The sequence below is a fragment of the Aquarana catesbeiana genome, linkage group LG02, assembly GCF_042186555.1.
Source record: "Aquarana catesbeiana isolate 2022-GZ linkage group LG02, ASM4218655v1, whole genome shotgun sequence".
NCBI classification, from domain to species: Eukaryota; Metazoa; Chordata; class Amphibia; order Anura; family Ranidae; genus Aquarana; species Aquarana catesbeiana.
In genome coordinates, this window is record NC_133325.1 from 814320628 (window position 1) to 814341304 (window position 20677).

At 56.1% G+C, this 20677-nt stretch overlaps 1 protein-coding gene and 1 long non-coding RNA gene across 2 annotated transcripts in view; one reads left to right on the top strand and one right to left on the bottom strand.

The window, feature by feature from the left end:
• The window catches only part of LOC141129552 (myoferlin-like), a 644669-nt gene that overhangs the window by 538301 nt on the left and 85691 nt on the right, over positions 1-20677 (top strand). The gene's annotated exons all lie outside the window — the stretch shown is intronic.
• LOC141130169 (uncharacterized) lies at positions 5602-7261 on the bottom strand. The gene is made up of 2 exons (XR_012242015.1): positions 6291-7261; positions 5602-6013 (listed from the first exon to the last, which is right to left on the bottom strand). It is a non-coding gene; the product is annotated as an uncharacterized lncRNA (long non-coding RNA).

Sequence of the window (20677 nt, forward strand, 5' to 3'; positions counted from 1 at the left end):
ACTGCTCTGCAGACTATCGCTCCATGTGACCGAGTACAATGTACATCCCCAGAGATCTCATACACTGCTCTGCAGACTATCACTCCATGTGACCGAGTACAATGTACATCCCCAGAGATCTCATACACTGCTCTGCAGACTATCGCTCCATGTGACCGAGTACAATGTACATCCCCAGAGATCTCATACACTGCTCTGCAGACTATCGCTCCACGTGACAGAATACAATGTACATCCCCAGAGATCTCATACACTGCTCTGCAGACTATCGCTCCATGTGACCGAGTACAATGTACATCCCCAGAGATCTCATACACTGCTCTGCAGACTATCGCTCCATGTGACCGAGTACAATGTACATCCCCAGAGATCTCATACACTGCTCTGCAGACTATCGCTCCATGTGACCAAGTACAATGTACATCCCCAGAGATCTCATACACTGCTCTGCAGACTATCGCTCCACGTGACAGAATACAATGTACATCCCCAGAGATCTCATACCCTGCTCTGCAGACTATCTCTCCATGTGACCGAGTACAATGTACATCCCCAGAGATCTCATACACTGCTCTGCAGACTATCACTCCATGTGACCAAGTACAATGTACATCCCCAGAGATCTCATACACTGCTCTGCAGACTATCGCTCCATGTGATCGAGTACAATGTACATCCCCAGAGATCTCACACACTGCTCTGCAGACTATCACTCCATGTGACCGAGTACAATGTACATCCCCAGAGATCTCATACACTGCTCTGCAGACTATCACTCCATGTGACCGAGTACAATGTACATCCCCAGAGATCTCATACACTGCTCTGCAGACTATCACTCCATGTGACCGAGTACAACGTACATCCCCAGAGATCTCATACACTGCTCTGCAGACTATCTCTCCATGTGACCGAGTACAACGTACATCCCCAGAGATCTCACACACTGCTCTGCAGACTATCACTCCATGTGACCGAGTACAATGTACATCCCCAGAGATCTCACACACTGCTCTGCAGACTATCGCTCCATGTGACCGAGTACAATGTACATCCCCAGAGATCTCATACACTGCTCTGCAGACTATCACTCCATGTGACTGAGTACAATGTACATCCCCAGAGATCTCACACACTGCTCTGCAGACTATCACTCCATGTGACAGAATACAATGTACATCCCCAGAGATCTCATACACTGCTCTGCAGACTATCACTTCATGTGACAGAATACAATGTACATCCCCAGAGATCTCATACACTGCTCTGCAGACTATCTCTCCATGTGACCGAGTACAACGTACATCCCCAGAGATCTCATACACTGCTCTGCAGACTATCACTTCATGTGACCGAGTACAATGTACATCCCCAGAGATCTCATACACTGCTCTGCAGACTATCGCTCCATGTGACCGAGTACAATGTACATCCCCAGAGATCTCACACACTGCTCTGCAGACTATCGCTCCATGTGACCGAGTACAATGTACATCCCCAGAGATCTCACACACTGCTCTGCAGACTATCGCTCCATGTGACCGAGTACAATGTACATCCCCAGAGATCTCACACACTGCTCTGCAGACTATCACTCCATGTGACCGAGTACAATGTACATCCCCAGAGATCTCACACACTGCTCTGCAGACTATCGCTCCATGTGACAGAGTACAATGTACATCCCCAGAGATCTCATACACTGCTCTGCAGACTATCACTCCATGTGACCGAGTACAATGTACATCCCCAGAGATCTCACACACTGCTCTGCAGACTATCGCTCCATGTGACCGAGTACAATGTACATCCCCAGAGATCTCACACACTGCTCTGCAGACTATCGCTCCATGTGACAGAATACAATGTACATCCCCAGAGATCTCACACACTGCTCTGCAGACTATCACTCCATGTGACCGAGTACAATGTACATCCCCAGAGATCTCATACACTGCTCTGCAGACTATCACTCCATGTGACCGAGTACAATGTACATCCCCAGAGATCTCACACACTGCTCTGCAGACTATCGCTCCATGTGACCGAGTACAATGTACATCCAAAAGATCTCATACACTGCTCTGCAGACTATCACTCCATGTGACCGAGTACAATGTACATCCCCAGAGATCTCATACACTGCTCTGCAGACTATCGCTCCATGTGACCGAGTACAATGTACATCCCCAGAGATCTCATACACTGCTCTGCAGACTATCGCTCCACGTGACAGAATACAATGTACATCCCCAGAGATCTCATACACTGCTCTGTAGACTATCACTCCATGTGACCGAGTACAATGTACATCCCCAGAGATCTCACACACTGCTCTGCAGACTATCACTCCATGTGACAGAATACAATGTACATCCCCAGAGATCTCATACACTGCTCTGCAGACTATCGCTCCATGTGACCGAGTACAATGTACATCCCCAGAGATCTCATACACTGCTCTGCAGACTATCGCTCCATGTGACCAAGTACAATGTACATCCCCAGAGATCTCATACACTGCTCTGCAGACTATCGCTCCATGTGACCAAGTACAATGTACATCCCCAGAGATCTCATACACTGCTCTGCAGACTATCGCTCCATGTGACCAAGTACAATGTACATCCCCAGAGATCTCATACACTGCTCTGCAGACTATCGCTCCACGTGACAGAATACAATGTACATCCCCAGAGATCTCACACACTGCTCTGCAGACTATCACTCCATGTGACCGAGTACAATGTACATCCCCAGAGATCTCACACACTGCTCTGCAGACTATCGCTCCATATGACCGAGTACAATGTACATCCCCAGAGATCTCACACACTGCTCTGCAGACTATCGCTCCATATGACAGAGTACAATGTACATCCCCAGAGATCTCATACACTGCTCTGCAGACTATCGCTCCATGTGACAGAATACAATGTACATCTCCAGAGATCTCATACACTGCTCTGCAGACTATCACTCCATGTGACCGAGTACAACGTACATCCCCAGAGATCTCATACACTGCTCTGCAGACTATCACTTCATGTGACAGAATACAATGTACATCCCCAGAGATCTCATACACTGCTCTGCAGACTATCACTCCATGTGACCGAGTACAATGTACATCCCCAGAGATCTCACACACTGCTCTGCAGACTATCGCTCCATGTGACCGAGTACAATGTACATCCCCAGAGATCTCACACACTGCTCTGCAGACTATCGCTCCATGTGACAGAATACAATGTACATCCCCAGAGATCTCACACACTGCTCTGCAGACTATCACTCCATGTGACCGAGTACAATGTACATCCCCAGAGATCTCATACACTGCTCTGCAGACTATCACTCCATGTGACCGAGTACAATGTACATCCCCAGAGATCTCACACACTGCTCTGCAGACTATCGCTCCATGTGACCGAGTACAATGTACATCCAAAAGATCTCATACACTGCTCTGCAGACTATCACTCCATGTGACCGAGTACAATGTACATCCCCAGAGATCTCATACACTGCTCTGCAGACTATCGCTCCATGTGACCGAGTACAATGTACATCCCCAGAGATCTCATACACTGCTCTGCAGACTATCGCTCCACGTGACAGAATACAATGTACATCCCCAGAGATCTCATACACTGCTCTGTAGACTATCACTCCATGTGACCGAGTACAATGTACATCCCCAGAGATCTCACACACTGCTCTGCAGACTATCACTCCATGTGACAGAATACAATGTACATCCCCAGAGATCTCATACACTGCTCTGCAGACTATCGCTCCATGTGACCGAGTACAATGTACATCCCCAGAGATCTCATACACTGCTCTGCAGACTATCGCTCCATGTGACCAAGTACAATGTACATCCCCAGAGATCTCATACACTGCTCTGCAGACTATCGCTCCATGTGACCAAGTACAATGTACATCCCCAGAGATCTCATACACTGCTCTGCAGACTATCGCTCCATGTGACCAAGTACAATGTACATCCCCAGAGATCTCACACACTGCTCTGCAGACTATCGCTCCATATGACCGAGTACAATGTACATCCCCAGAGATCTCATACACTGCTCTGCAGACTATCGCTCCACGTGACAGAATACAATGTACATCCCCAGAGATCTCACACACTGCTCTGCAGACTATCACTCCATGTGACCGAGTACAATGTACATCCCCAGAGATCTCACACACTGCTCTGCAGACTATCGCTCCATATGACCGAGTACAATGTACATCCCCAGAGATCTCACACACTGCTCTGCAGACTATCGCTCCATATGACAGAGTACAATGTACATCCCCAGAGATCTCATACACTGCTCTGCAGACTATCGCTCCATGTGACAGAATACAATGTACATCTCCAGAGATCTCATACACTGCTCTGCAGACTATCACTCCATGTGACCGAGTACAACGTACATCCCCAGAGATCTCATACACTGCTCTGCAGACTATCACTTCATGTGACAGAATACAATGTACATCCCCAGAGATCTCATACACTGCTCTGCAGACTATCACTCCATGTGACCGAGTACAATGTACATCCCCAGAGATCTCACACACTGCTCTGCAGACATGTACTGGACATCTATTGACCCTTGAAAGGCGCAGTACTAAGAATCGCTCAGAGCTCTGTGTAACTCTATAGGGCAGGGTTCAAAATTTCAAGTACTGCGCTACTAGCCAGGCCTCAAGGCTTATTCGCCACCAGTGCCCCACCCCTAAACACGCCCTCACAAATCTCAGTTAAAAAATTGTAAATGTCTTATGAAGAATTTTGTGTTACAATAAATATTAACAACAACTTCATCAGTGCCCCTATGTGAGACTGCAGTGGGCACAGTGAGGCTGATTGCAGCCTCACTGTGCCAATTGCAGCCACGGCTGGGAAGAGTAAGAGTTGAGACGCGGGATAGCATGCTGTTACAGCTTACATTATAATTGTCTATGCTCTACACAGCCCCGCATGCCCCTGACCCCGCTATCCTTTGGCCCCCTTCTGCCAATTTCGTGTTAGGTCAGCATTGTTCCAGAGCATGCATGTTTGTACTTTCGACCTGTGTGATGGATTTGTGAGATTACTAACATTTACTAGCCTATCGTCCAACATTTTTAGTCCAAAAATTCGACAATTGTCAAAAGTTACGCACCAACGTTAATATTTTAGGACACATTTTGTTTGTCGGCAGGGGATTGTCTGTTGACAGACAGTCTGTCAACAGACAATCCCCTGCCAACAATCGAACTGTGTGTACGAGGCTTTCTATCATCCACTGTGTCATTTCACCGCTCACACAGAGAGACAAAGCTTTGTCAATAAAACATGGCAATTTATTGCCTTCCATGTAGAGCTACACCGCAATCAAACAACCCCTTTTGCATTTCTAATCAGTTTTTCAGAATTTGTTATTTTACAAACATTGTTATGAATACGTTTTTGTTTTCTAGTCAAGTAATCCAAAACCCCAGCTGGATATCTCCTACACAAACCGCTATTATATGATATACTAAATATTGAAAGTCATTACAGCCAAAACCCCCCTAATAACCATACTCAATCAGTAATTAGAAATACATTTCTCTTTTATTATACAAACTAGTTAAAGGGAAAACAATAATTATTATAAAAGCACAAAGAATTTCCAACGCATCCAGGAAAGGGCAAAATAAACCCCCCCGTATTGTAAATGGGAGGAAAAAATTCCCTTTCGACCCCTTTATCTTCTAGGCGATCAGACTTTGGTTTTGTTGTCCCTGGAAGGCTGCCACATTATTTTTGAGAAGGGTTAAGTATGTCTTTGGCAGTTTGTGGAAAGAAAGTCCCATTGGTTATAAGGAAACACTCTGATGAAAGTCCACTACAATTCGGGCACAATCCGGAAAGCAGCCGCATCTTCTTCTGGCTCTCTTCTGGTCTTCCTCCTCGCATCTTCCATGGTCATCTGCTCTGCATGTTCCACCTCGCAATGCTCAGTACCTGAAAAGAGTAAGAGACAAAGCAGATTATATGTTCCTTACAATTGTGCCAAAAAATAGCTCACATTTCTCTATCTGCTCATTGGTTAATGCTAAACTATTGTAGGGTGCACACTGTTGCCTTGAAACACTTTCAACAAAAAGGCATAGACTTCCAAAGCAACTAATAAACTCAATAGCAGGCTTGTGTAGAGACATGCAAGTGTTCTCAGTATGGTACATTTTAGCAAAGTGCACCATTTTAGGACAGCATAAAAATTTTATGTGAGTGAATCTACCATTCTCAACCACTTGCTTCCGCTTAAGCAATGCTGGTATAGGAATGCCATCCATTTCCTCTCTAGTGAGCCCCACCTTAACTAAATAAATACACGCATCTCCTGGAGATCATAGGGAGAGGGCATTCCTTGTATCGGACTCAACTCAGCCATTTGAGTTGATCAAATCCTCAGATTCCTGATTGTGGGAATTAACAGTGGCACATAGAATAAGGAAAGAAGAAGCACTCAGGTCACCACATCCGTAAACATGAGAAAAAAGGGGTTACTAAATAGTGAACCAAAAAAAAATTTGACTTTGTTGGCATGGAAGAAATGGAGAAGGTAAAACAACTATTGTTGAATCCAAAAATATTTTAAAAAATAAATAAATTCATGAAAAGTGTTCAAAAAATATAAAAACATGAATCAAATGTGTCATGTGTCTAAAGCATGACACATAAGGGTTCAATGTACAAATTGTATCATTTGATTCACGTTTTTATCTTTTTTGAACACTTCATGAATTATTGTATGTTTTTTTTCAATAAATATTTTTGGATTCAATAGTTGTTTTACCTTCTCCTTTGTTTCCATGCCTACAAAGTCCGATTTATTTTTTGGTTTACTATTTAGTATCCCCTTTTTTCTAACAGTGGCACATGTTCTACTTATGCTTACTGGCTTCGGCCCTTTGCCTTTTGTTAGGGCATATTTATACTTATTCATGAGCGTGTCACACCGCTCATTCAAATCTTCAGCTCAGCCTACAGGGGTTTGAACAGCATAGTTGCCAACTGTCCCTGATTTCCCGGGACATTCCCGGGACTTGGACTCCATTCCCGAATTTGTGGTGTCCCGGGAAATGTCCCGAAAAATCCGGTTCCCGATTTTCGAAACCGCCGCCGCTAGAGGTCTCATTGTCTCCGCCGGCCGCTATTTTATTGAAGTTCGGGAAGACGGCTGCGGGGGGCTAGACGGAGCTTCTGCGTCGCCACCCACCCCCCGCCTCGGCCCACCCCGCCCCGCTCTGCCTTGCCCCGCTCCGCCTTGGCCCGCCTACCCCCCGCCCCGCTGCCAGTCTGATATGGAAAGGGGCGGGGGTTCTAGCCATGCTGCGGACACACTTCTAGGACACCTCTGAGGTGGGGGGGGGCGCGCGCACCGCTGTGGGACACCTGATGTGAGGGGGGGCACTGGGGACACCTGATGTGAGGGGGGCACTGGGGACACCTGATGTGAGGGGGGGGCACTGGGGACACCTGATGTGAGGGGGGGCACTGGGGACACCTGATGTGAGGGGGGGCACTGGGGACACCTGATGTGAGGGGGGGCACTGGGGACACCTGATGTGAGGGGGGGGCACTGGGGACACCTGATGTGAGGGGGGGGCACTGGGGACACCTGATGTGAGGGGGGGGCACTGGGGACACCTGATGTGAGGGGGGGCACTGGGGACACCTGATGTGAGGGGGGGCACTGGGGACACCTGATGTGAGGGGGGGCACTGGGGACACCTGATGTGAGGGGGGCTCCACTGGGGACACCTAATGTGAGGGGGGCTCCGCCGGGGACACCTGATGTGAGGGGGGGCTCCGCCGGGGACACCTAATGTGAGGGGGGGCTCCGCCGCGGACACCTAATGTGAGGGGGGGCTCTGCCGGGGACTCGTGATGTGAGGGGGGGCTCTGCCGGGGACTCGTGATGTGAGGGGGGGCTCCGCCTGGGACTCGTGATGTGAGGGGGGCTCCGCCGGGGACACCTAATGTGAGGGGGGGCTCCGCCGCGGACACCTAATGTGAGGGGGGGCTCTGCCGGGGACTCCTGATGTGAGGGGGGGCTCCGCCGGGGACTCCTGATGTGAGGGGGGGCTCCGCCGGGGACACCTAATGTGAGGGGGGGCTCCGCCGGGGACACCTAATGTGAGGGGGGGCTCCGCCGCGGACACCTAATGTGAGGGGGGGCTCCGCCGCGGACACCTAATGTGAGGGGGGGCTCCGCCGCGGACACCTAATGTGAGGGGGGGCTCTGCCGGGGACTCGTGATGTGAGGGGGGGCTCCGCCTGGGACTCCTGATGTGAGGGGGGCTCCGCCTGGGACTCGTGATGTGAGGGGGGCTCCGCCGGGGACACCTAATGTGAGGGGGGGCTCCGCCGCGGACACCTAATGTGAGGGGGGGCTCTGCCGGGGACTCCTGATGTGAGGGGGGGCTCCGCCGGGGACTCCTGATGTGAGGGGGGGCTCCGCCGGGGACACCTAATGTGAGGGGGGGCTCCGCCGCGGACACCTAATGTGAGGGGGGGCTCCGCCGCGGACACCTAATGTGAGGGGGGGCTCCGCCGCGGACACCTAATGTGAGGGGGGGCTCCGCCGCGGACACCTAATGTGAGGGGGGGCTCTGCCGGGGACTCGTGATGTGAGGGGGGGCTCCGCCTGGGACTCCTGATGTGAGGGGGGCTCCGCCGGGGACTCCTGATGTGAGGGGGGGGCTCCGCCGGGGACTCCTGGTGTGAGGGGGGGCTCCGCCGGGGACTCCTGGTGTGAGGGGGGGCTCCGCCGGGGACTCCTGGTGTGAGGGGGGGGCTCCGCCGGGGACTCCTGGTGTGAGGGGGGGGCTCCGCCGGGGACTCCTGGTGTGAGGGGGGGCTCCGCCGGGGACTCCTGGTGTGAGGGGGGGCTCCGCCGGGGACTCCTGGTGTGAGGGGGGGCTCCGCCGGGGACTCCTGGTGTGAGGGGGGGGCTCCGCCGGGGACTCCTGGTGTGAGGGGGGGCTCCGCCGGGGACTCCTGGTGTGAGGGGGGGCTCCGCCGGGGACTCCTGGTGTGAGGGGGGGCTCCGCCGGGGACTCCTGGTGTGAGGGGGGGCTCCGCCGGGGACTCCTGGTGTGAGGGGGGGGCTCCGCCGGGGACTCCTGGTGTGAGGGGGGGCTCCGCCGGGGACTCCTGGTGTGAGGGGGGCTCCGCCGGGGACTCCTGGTGTGAGGGGGGCTCCGCCGGGGACTCCTGGTGTGAGGGGGGGCTCCGCCGGGGACTCCTGGTGTGAGGGGGGGCTCCGCCGGGGACTCCTGGTGTGAGGGGGGGCTCCGCCGGGGACTCCTGGTGTGAGGGGGGGGGCTCCGCCGGGGACTCCTGGTGTGAGGGGGGGCTCCGCCGGGGACTCCTGGTGTGAGGGGGGGCTCCGCCGGGGACTCCTGGTGTGAGGGGGGGCTCCGCCGGGGACTCCTGGTGTGAGGGGGGGCTCCGCCGGGGACTCCTGGTGTGAGGGGGGGGCTCCGCCGGGGACTCCTGGTGTGAGGGGGGGCTCCGCCGGGGACTCCTGGTGTGAGGGGGGGCTCCGCCGGGGACTCCTGGTGTGAGGGGGGGCTCCGCCGGGGACTCCTGGTGTGAGGGGGGGCTCCGCCGGGGACTCCTGGTGTGAGGGGGGGCTCCGCCGGGGACTCCTGGGTGTGAGGGGGGGCTCCGCCGGGGACTCCTGGTGTGAGGGGGGGGCTCCGCCGGGGACTCCTGGTGTGAGGGGGGGCCCGCCGGGGACTCCTGGTGTGAGGGGGGGGCTCCGCCGGGGACTCCTGGGTGTGAGGGGGGGGCTCCGCCGGGGACTCCTGGTGTGAGGGGGGGCTCCGCCGGGGACTCCTGGTGTGAGGGGGGGCTCCGCCGGGGACTCCTGGTGTGAGGGGGGGGCTCCGCCGGGACTCCTGGTGTGAAGGGGGGGGCTCCGCCGGGGACTCCTGGTGTGAGGGGGGGCTCCGCCGGGGACTCCTGGTGTGAGGGGGGGCTCCGCCGGGGACTCCTGGTGTGAGGGGGGGCTCCGCCGGGGACTCCTGGTGTGAGGGGGGGCTCCGCCGGGGACTCCTGGTGTGAGGGGGGGCTCCGCCGGGGACTCCTGGTGTGAGGGGGGGCTCCGCCGGGGACTCCTGGTGTGAGGGGGGGCTCCGCCGGGGACTCCTGGTGTGAGGGGGGCTCCGCTGGGGACATCTGATGTAAGGGGGGGCTCCGCCAGGGACACCTAATGTGAGGGGGGGCTCCGCCGGGGACTCCTGGTGTGAGGGGGGGGGGCTCCGCCGGGGACTCCTGGTGTGAGGGGGGGCTCCGCCGGGGACTCCTGGTGTGAGGGGGGGCTCCGCCGGGGACTCCTGGTGTGAGGGGGCTCCGCTGGGGACATCTGATGTAAGGGGGGGCTCCGCCAGGGACACCTAATGTGAGGGGGGGCTCCGCCGGGGGACTCCTGGTGTGAGGGGGAGCTCCGCTGGGGACATCTGATGTAAGGGGGGGCTCTGCTGGGGACACCTGATGCAAGGACGGACTCTGCTGGGACATCTGACGCAAGGACGGACGGCTGGTGACAGGCGACGTGGCTAGTGACACGCTCAGGGATCCCACTGATTCTGCATTATGGTGAGTTGAATGATTTCATTTTATATTACAATGTAATAATAGAGGTAACGCGCTTCAATCATCCTGACACCACAACAACCATGGTGCCGGGATGATTGAAGTGCTAACACCAGGTGTTTGGAGTATCTTTATCTGCTGATTGTTAAACTTTCTAGAATACACATATTTCTATTGTGTAGGATCTGGGGCTGCTGTCCCGTCATTTCCCTCTCCCCCTCTCCCCCTCTCTCCCTCTCCATCCCTCATTCATCCCCGACTCTAACCACACCCTCTTGAGCCACGCCCATTTAAGCCACGCCCACTATTTCTCATAAACCACGCCCATTTTCCGCCGTGGCGCGCCTTGCGCGCCGCACTTGTCTATTTTTGCTAGGCCACGCCTACTGACAAATGCCCACGCCCCCTAATTATTGGACAGCTCCGCCTACAGCCACAAAAGTGTCCCACATTTTTTTTTTACAATGTTGGCAACTATGGGTACGGGGGATATCAGAGGCTGTGGGCATGGTACAGGAGATGTCAGAGGCTGTGGGCATGGTACAGGAGATGTCAGAGGCTGTGTGCATGGTACAGGAGATGTCAGAGGCTGTGGGCATGGTACAGGGGATGTCAGAGGCTGTGGGCATGGTACAGGAGATGTCAGAGGCTGTGGGCATGGTACCGGGGATGTCAGAGGCTGTGTGCATGGTACAGGAGATGTCAGAGGCTGTGGGCATGGTACAGGAGATGTCAGAGGCTGTGGGCATGGTACAGGAGATGTCAGAGGCTGTGGGCATGGTACAGGAGATGTCAGAGGCTGTGGGCATGGTACAGGAGATGTCAGAGGCTGTGGGCATGGTACAGGAGATGTCAGAAGCTGTGGGCATGGTACAGGAGATGTCAGAGGCTGTGGGCATGGTACAGGAGATGTCAGAGGCTGTGTGCATGGTACAGAAGATGTCAGAGGCTGTGTGCATGGTACAGGAGATGTCAGAGGCTGTGGGCATGGTACAGGAGATGTCAGAGGCTGTGGGCATGGTACAGGAGATGTCAGAGGCTGTGGGCATGGTACAGGAGATGTCAGAGGCTGTGGGCATGGTACAGGAGATGTAGGAGGCTGTGGGCATGGTACAGGAGGTGTCAGAGGCTGTGGGCATGGTACAGGGGATGTCAGAGGCTGTGGGCATGGTACAGGGGATGTCAGAGGCTGTGGGCATGGTACAGGAGATGTCAGAGGCTGTGTGCATGGTACAGGAGATGTCAGAGGCTGTGTGCATGGTACAGGGGATGTGAGAGGCTGTGGGCATGGTACAGGAGATGTCAGAGGCTGTGTGCATGGTACAGGGGATGTCAGAGGCTGTGGGCATGGTACAGGGGATGTCAGAGGCTGTGGGCATGGTACAGGAGGTGTCAGAGGCTGTGGGCATGGTACAGGAGATGTCAGAGGCTGTGTGCATGGTACAGGAGATGTCAGAGGCTGTGGGCATGACACAGGAGATGTCAGAGGCTGTGGGCATGGTACAGGGGATTTCAGAGGCTGTGGGCATGGTACAGGAGGTGTCAGAGGCTGTGTGCATGGTACAGGAGATGTCAGAGGCTGTGTGCATGGTACAGGAGATGTCAGAGGCTGTGTGCATGGTAAAGGAGGTGTCAGAGGCTGTGGGCATGGTACAGGGGATGTCAGAGGCTGTGGGCATGGTACAGGAGATGTCAGAGGCTGTGGGCATGGTACAGGGGATGTCAGAGGCTGTGGGCATGGTACAGGAGATGTCAGAGGCTGTGGGCATGGTACAGGAGATGTCAGAGGCTGTGGGCATGGTACAGGAGATGTCAGAGGCTGTGGGCATGGTACAGGAGATGTCAGAGGCTGTGTGCATGGTACAGGGGATGTCAGAGGCTGTGGGCATGGTACAGGAGATGTCAGAGGCTGTGGGCATGGTACAGGGGATGTCAGAGGCTGTGGGCATGGTACAGGGGATGTCAGAGGCTGTGGGCATGGTACAGGAGATGTCAGAGGCTGTGGGCATGGTACAGGAGATGTCAGAGGCTGTGGGCATGGTACAGGGGATGTCAGAGGCTGTGTGCATGGTACAGGGGATGTCAGAGGCTGTGGGCATGGTACAGGGGATGTCAGAGGCTGTGGGCATGGTACAGGGGATGTCAGAGGCTGTGGGCATGGTACAGGAGATGTCAGAGGCTGTGGGCATGGTACAGGAGGTGTCAGAGGCTGTGTGCATGGTACAGGGGATGTCAGAGGCTGTGGGCATGGTACAGGGGATGTCAGAGGCTGTGGGCATGGTACAGGGGATGTCAGAGGCTGTGGGCATGGTACAGGAGATGTCAGAGGCTGTGGGCATGGTACAGGAGGTGTCAGAGGCTGTGTGCATGGTACAGGAGGTGTCAGAGGCTGTGGGCATGGTACAGGAGGTGTCAGAGGCTGTGGGCATGGTACAGGAGGTGTCAGAGGCTGTGGGCATGGTACAGGAGATGTCAGAGGCTGTGGGCATGGTACAGGAGATGTCAGAGGCTGTGGGCATGGTACAGGAGATGTCAGAGGCTGTGGGCATGGTACAGGGGATGTCAGAGGCTGTGGGCATGGTACAGGAGATGTCAGAGGCTGTGGGCATGGTACAGGAGATGTCAGAGGCTGTGGGCATGGTACAGGGGATGTCAGAGGCTGTGGGCATGGTACAGGGGATGTCAGAGGCTGTGGGCATGGTACAGGAGATGTCAGAGGCTGTGGGCATGGTACAGGAGATGTCAGAGGCTGTGGGCATGGTACAGGAGATGTCAGAGGCTGTGGGCATGGTACAGGAGATGTCAGAGGCTGTGGGCATGGTACAGGGGATGTCAGAGGCTGTGGGCATGGTACAGGAGATGTCAGAGGCTGTGGGCATGGTACAGGGGATGTCAGAGGCTGTGGGCATGGTACAGGGGATGTCAGAGGCTGTGGGCATGGTATAGGAGATGTCAGAGGCTGTGGGCATGGTACAGGAGATGTCAGAGGCTGTGGGCATGGTACAGGAGATGTCAGAGGCTGTGTGCATGGTACAGGGGATGTCAGAGGCTGTGTGCATGGTACAGGGGATGTCAGAGGCTGTGGGCATGGTACAGGGGATGTCAGAGGCTGTGGGCATGGTACAGGGGATGTCAGAGGCTGTGTGCATGGTACAGGGGATGTCAGAGGCTGTGGGCATGGTACAGGAGATGTCAGAGGCTGTGGGCATGGTACAGGAGATGTCAGAGGCTGTGGGCATGGTACAGGCAGTGGTGTATTTAGGTTTTGTGCTGCCCTAGGCCTGACTAAGCTCGCGCACCCCCCTAATTTAACTATGACCCACCCCTTCCTGTCAAGGCCACACCCCTTCCTTTTTAAGATCCGCCCTGTCATCTTCATGGGAGGACAGAGGGACGCCACTGGAAGAGGACAAAGGGACGCCGCGGGAGGAGGACAGTAAGCGATACAGCATCTTTTCATTTGGGGGTAAGGGGATATGTGCTGGGTGCTTTGGGAGGCTCTTGCACTGAAGTCGTGTCCCTCCTCTGTGGCTCCTCCTCCTCCTGGCTGTGTACTGAGTGTGTGTGGCTGACAGTGGGGAGAGAGGTGTGGGCTGCTACTAAAAGCCCATCGACGCTTGTGGGACTCCGGGCGGCAGATGTCCTGGGTGCCCACGCTGGCGCATCCCTGTCTGGCCAGTTACCGAAACTCAGTGCCGTAACTTGTTTTGGGCTCTGGGACAGTGGTGTCACTAGGGTTGGCCTAGAGGATATCAGGTTAGGTACTTCCTAATGGCTCAGTTCCTGGGAACAGTAATGTATAATGGCCAACAGGCTCTCTTACCAGATCCGGTGAAACTGCAACAGTGATTCCTCCGGCTGGACGTTCACTCACTCTGGGTTGCCCAGGCCAACTCTAGTCAGTAGTGTAGCATCTCTACCCTGGCAGTGGCTTCATCTTTCTCCCCCTCTGGTGGTGCGGGTACAGCGTGGCTCTCTGGTGGTGCGGGTACAGCGTGGCTCTCTGGTGGTGCGGGTACAGCATGGCTCTCTGGTGGTGTGGGTACAGCATGGCTCTGGGGTTGTGGGAACAACGTCTCTCTGGTGGTGCGGGAACAACGTGGCTCTCTCTGGTGGTGCGTGGCTCCCTCTCTGGTGGTGCGGGTACGGCGTGGCTCTCTGGTGGTGCGGGTACAGTGTGGCTCTGGTGGTGCAGGTACAGCGTGGCTCTGGTGGTGCAGGTACAGCGTGGCTCTGGTGGTGCAGGTACAGCGTGGCTTTCTGGTGGTGCGGGTACAGCGTGGCTTTCTGGTGGTGCGGGTACAGCGTGGCTCTGGTGGTGCGGGTACAGCGTGGCTTTCTGGTGGTGCAGGTACAGCGTGGCTTTCTGGTGGTGCAGGTACAGCGTGGCTCTGGTGGTGCAGGTACAGCGTGGCTCTGGTGGTGCAGGTACAGCGTGGCTTTCTGGTGGTGCGGGTACAGCGTGGCTTTCTGGTGGTGCGGGTACAGCGTGGCTTTCTGGTGGTGCGGGTACAGCGTGGCTCTGGTGGTGCGGGTACAGTGTGGCTTTCTGGTGGTGCGGGTACAGCGTGGCTCTGGTGGTGCGGGTACAGTGTGGCTTTCTGGTGGTGCGGGTACAGTGTGGCTTTCTGGTGGTGCGGGTACAGTGTGGCTTTCTGGTGGTGCGGGTACAGCGTGGCTCTGGTGGTGCGGGTACAGCGTGGCTCTGGTGGTGCAGGTACAGTGTGGCTCTGGTGGTGCGGGTACAGTGTGGCTTTCTGGTGGTGCGGGTACAGCGTGGCTCTGGTGGTGCGGGTACAGCGTGGCTCTGGTGGTGCAGGTACAGCGTGGCTCTGGTGGTGCGGGTACAGCGTGGCTCTGGTGGTGCGGGTACAGCGTGGCTCTGGTGGTGCAGGTACAGTGTGGCTCTGGTGGTGCGGGTACAGTGTGGCTTTCTGGTGGTGCGGGTACAGCGTGGCTCTGGTGGTGCGGGTACAGCGTGGCTCTGGTGGTGCAGGTACAGCGTGGCTCTGGTGGTGCGGGTACAGCGTGGCTCTGGTGGTGCGGGTACAGCGTGGCTCTGGTGGTGCAGGTACAGCGTGGCTTTCTGGTGGTGCGGGTACAGCGTGGCTCTGGTGGTGCGGGTACAGCGTGGCTCTGGTGGTGCAGGTACAGCGTGGCTTTCTGGTGGTGCGGGTACAGCGTGGCTCTGGTGGTGCGGGTACAGCGTGGCTCTGGTGGTGCAGGTACAGCGTGGCTTTCTGGTGGTGCAGGTACAGCGTGGCTTTCTGGTGGTGCGGGTACAGCGTGGCTCTGGTGGTGCGGGTACAGCGTGGCTCTGGTGGTGCGGGTACAGCGTGGCTCTGGTGGTGCGGGTACAGCGTGGCTCTGGTGGTGCAGGTACAGCGTGGCTTTCTGGTGGTGCGGGTACAGCGTGGCTCTGGTGGTGCGGGTACAGCGTGGCTCTGGTGGTGCGGGTACAGCGTGGCTCCCTATCTGGCTTCCCCCAGCACAATACTCTCTTTTTCTCCTCCTGTAACCCCCCCCCAGCAGAGTGCATGTATGCTGGGGGCTGTAGCATGATGTCTGTGGACACAGATGGCTGCCATTCTTCAGGGATTACTCTTCCCATGATGCCCCCCGGAGTCTTCTGATTGGCCTTCTGCTGTGGCCAATTATGGGGTGAGAAACAGCAGTCAGGAAGCTGGGCAGCGGCACAGTGAAACCAATTAGAGCCGCTCTCTCTCTCTTCTCTCTTCGGCTGACAGAAAGAGGAGGGGGGCGAGCGGGGGAGATACACAGACAGCCCGCATCTCTCCTCTCCCTGTCACAGCTGCTCCATTTACCAGAGAACTCCCCCGCTCGCCCCCCCTCCTCTTTCTGTCAGCTGAACGGAGAAGAGAGAAGAAAGAGAGAGAGTGGCTCTAATTGATTTTGTCATGCCGCCGCCCAGCTTCCTCCCTGCTGTTTCCCTCCCCATGATTGGCCACATCAGAGAGAGAGAATCACAGCTTTACAGGGGCGGCTTGACAGATCCTGATTTAACTGCTTCCTGGCCCCATCTGCAGCCGCGAGGCCACTGCACTCCCAAGCTGTACTCTCTTGATGTGCCCTGCTGTGCGGGAGGAGAGCGGGTGCCGTTTTGGGGGGGGGGGGGGGGCGGCTTTTTGCCGCCCCCCACAAAGTGCCGCCCTAGGCCTGGGCCTTGTTGGCCTAGGCCAAAACACAGCACTGGGTACAGGAGATGTCAGAGGCTGTGGGCATGGTACAGGGGATGTCAGAGGCTGTGGGCATGGTACAGGAGGTGTCAGAGGCTGTGGGCATGGTACAGGAGATGTCGGAGGCTGTGGGCATGGTACAGGGGATGTCAGAGGCTGTGGGCATGGTACAGGGGATGTCAGAGGCTGTGGGCATGGTACAGGGGATGTCAGAGGCTGTGGGCATGGTACAGGAGATGTCAGAGGCTGTGGGCATGGTACAGGAGATGTCAGAGGCTGTGGGCATGGTACAGGAGATGTCAGAGGCTGTGGGCATGGTACAGGAGATGTCAGAGGCTGTGTGCATGGTACAGGGGATGTCAGAGGCTGTGGGCATGGTACAGGGGATATCAGAGGCTGTGGGCATGGTACAGGGGATGTCAGAGGCTGTGGGCATGGTACAGGGGATGTCAGAGGCTGTGGGCATGGTACAGGGGATGTCAGAGGCTGTGGGCATGGTACAGGAGATGTCAGAGGCTGTGGGCATGGTACAGGAGATGTCAGAGGCTGTGTGCATGGTACAGGGGATGTCAGAGGCTGTGGGCATGGTACAGGGGATGTCAGAGGCTGTGGGCATGGTACAGGAGATGTCACGAGGCTGTGGGCATGGTACAGGAGGTGTCAGAGGCTGTGTGCATGGTACAGGGGATGTCAGAGGCTGTGGCATGGTACAGGAGGTGTCAGAGGCTGTGGGCATGGTACAGGGATGTCAGAGGCTGTGGGCATGGTACAGGGGATGTCAGAGGCTGTGGGCATGGTACAGGGGATGTCAGAGGCTGTGGGCATGGTACAGGGGATATCAGAGGCTGTGGGCATGGTACAGGGGATGTCAGAGGCTGTGGGCATGGTACAGGAGATGTCAGAGGCTGTGGGCATGGTACAGGAGATGTCAGAGGCTGTGGGCATGGTACAGGGGATGTCAGAGGCTGTGGGCATGGTACAGGGGATGTCAGAGGCTGTGGGCATGGTACAGGAGATGTCAGAGGCTGTGGGCATGGTACAGGGGATGTCAGAGGCTGTGTGCATGGTACAGGGGATGTCAGAGGCTGTGTGCATGGTACAGGAGATGTCAGAGGCTGTGGGCATGGTACAGGAGATGTCAGAGGCTGTGGGCATGGTACAGGAGATGTCAGAGGCTGTGGGCATGGTACAGGAGATGTCAGAGGCTGTGGGCATGGTACAGGGGATGTCAGAGGCTGTGGGCATGGTACAGGAGATGTCAGAGGCTGTGGGCATGGTACAGGGGATGTCAGAGGCTGTGAGCATGGTACAGGGGATGTCAGAGGCTGTGGGCATGGTACAGGAGATGTCAGAGGCTGTGTGCATGGTACAGGGGATGTCAGAGGCTGTGGGCATGGTACAGGGGATATCAGAGGCTGTGGGCATGGTACAGGGGATGTCAGAGGCTGTGGGCATGGTACAGGGGATGTCAGAGGCTGTGGGCATGGTACAGGAGGTGTCAGAGGCTGTGGGCATGGTACAGGGGATGTCAGAGGCTGTGGGCATGGTACAGGAGATGTCAGAGGCTGTGTGCATGGTACAGGGGATATCAGAGGCTGTGGGCATGGTACAGGGGATGTCAGAGGCTGTGGGCATGGTACAGGGATGTCAGGTGTGGGCAGGTCAGGGCTGTGGGCATGGTACAGGAGATGTCAGAGGCTGTGGGCATGGTACAGGAGATGTCAGAGGCTGTGGGCATGGTACAGGAGATGTCAGAGGCTGTGTGCATGGTACAGGAGATGTCAGAGGCTGTGGGCATGGTACAGGGGATATCAGAGGCTGTGGGCATGGTACAGGAGATGTCAAGAGGCTGTGGGCATGGTACAGGAGATGTCAGAGGCTGTGGGCATGGTACAGGAGATGTCAGAGGCTGTGTGCATGGTACAGGAGATGTCAGAGGCTGTGGCATGGTACAGGGATGTCAGAGGCTGTGGGCATGGTACAGGGGATGTCAGAGGCTGTGGGCATGGTACAGGGGGATAGTCAGAGGCTGTGGGCATGGTACAGGGGATATCAGAGGGCTGTGGGCATGGTACAGGGGGATGTCAGAGGCTGTGGGCATGGTACAGGAGATGTCAGAGGCTGTGTGCATGGTACAGGAGATGTCAGAGGCTGTGGGCATGGTACAGGAGATGTCAGAGGCTGTGTGCATGGTACAGGGGATGTCAGAGGCTGTGGCATGGTACAGGGGATGTCAGAGGGGGCATGGTACAGAGGGCTGTGGGCATGGTACAGGGATGTCAGAGGCTGTGGGCATGGTACAGGGAGATGTCAGAGGCTGTGTGGCATGGTACAGGGGATGTCAGAGGCTGTGGGGCATGGTACAGGGGATGTCAGAGGCTGTGGGCATGGTACAGGGGATGTCAGAGGCTGTGGGCATGGTACAGGGATGTCAGAGGCTGTGGGCATGGTACAGGGGATGTCAGAGGCTGTGGGCATGGTACCAGGGGATGTCAAGGCTGTGGGCATGGTACAGGGGATGTCAGAGGCTGTGGGCATGGTACAGGGGATGTCAGAGGCTGAGGGCATGGTACAGGGATGTCAGAGGCTGTGGGCATGGTACAGGGGATGTCAGAGGCTGTGGGCATGGTACAGGGAGATGTCAGAGGCTGTGTGCATGGTACAGGAGATGTCAGAGGCTGTGGGCATGGTACAGGAGGATGTCAGAGGCTGTGGGCATGGTACAGGAGATGTCAGAGGCTGTGTGCATGGTACAGGGGATGTCAGAGGCTGTGGGCATGGTACAGGAGATGTCAGAGGCTGTGGGCATGGTACAGGGATGTCAGAGGCTGTGGGCATGGTACAGGAGATGTCAGAGGCTGTGGGCATGGTACAGGAGATGTCAGAGGCTGTGGGCATGGTACAGGAGATGAGGCTGTGGGCATGGTACAGGAGGTGTCAGAGGCTGTGGGCATGGTACAGGAGATGTCAGAGGCTGTGGGCATGGTACAGGAGGATGTCAGAGGCTGTGGGCATGGTACAGGAGATGTCAGAGGCTGTGGGCATGGTACAGGAGATGTCAGAGGCTGTGGGCATGGTACAGGAGATGTCAGAGGCTGTGGGCATGGTACAGGAGGATGTCAGAGGCTGTGGGCATGGTACAGGGGATGTCAGAGGCTGTGTGCATGGTACAGGGATGTCAGAGGCTGTGGGCATGGTACAGGAGATGTCAGAGGCTGTGGGCATGGTACAGGGGATGTCAGAGGCTGTGGGCATGGTACAGGAGATGTCAGAGGCTGTGGGCATGGTACAGGGGATGTCAGAGGCTGTGGCATGGTACAGGAGATGTCAGAGGCTGTGGGCATGGTACAGGGGATGTCAGAGGCTGTGGGCATGGTACAGGGGATGTCAGAGGCTGTGGGCATGGTACAGGGGATGTCAGAGGCTGTGTGCATGGTACAGGGGATGTCAGAGGCTGTGGGCATGGTACAGGGGATGTCAGAGGCTGTGTGCATGGTACAGGAGATGTCAGAGGCTGTGGGCATGGTACAGGGGATGTCAGAGGCTGTGGGCATGGTACAGGGGATGTCAGAGGCTGTGGGCATGGTACAGGGGATGTCAGAGGCTGTGTGCATGGTACAGGAGTGTCAGAGCTGTGGGCATGGTACAGGGGATGTCAGAGGCTGTGTGCATGGTACAGGAGATGTCAGAGGCTGTGGGCATGGTACAGGAGATGTCAGAGGCTGTGGGCATGGTACAGGGAGACTGTCAGAGGCTGTGGGCATGGTACAGGGATGTCAGAGGCTGTCGCGTGCATGGTACAGGGGATATCTGTCGCGAGGGC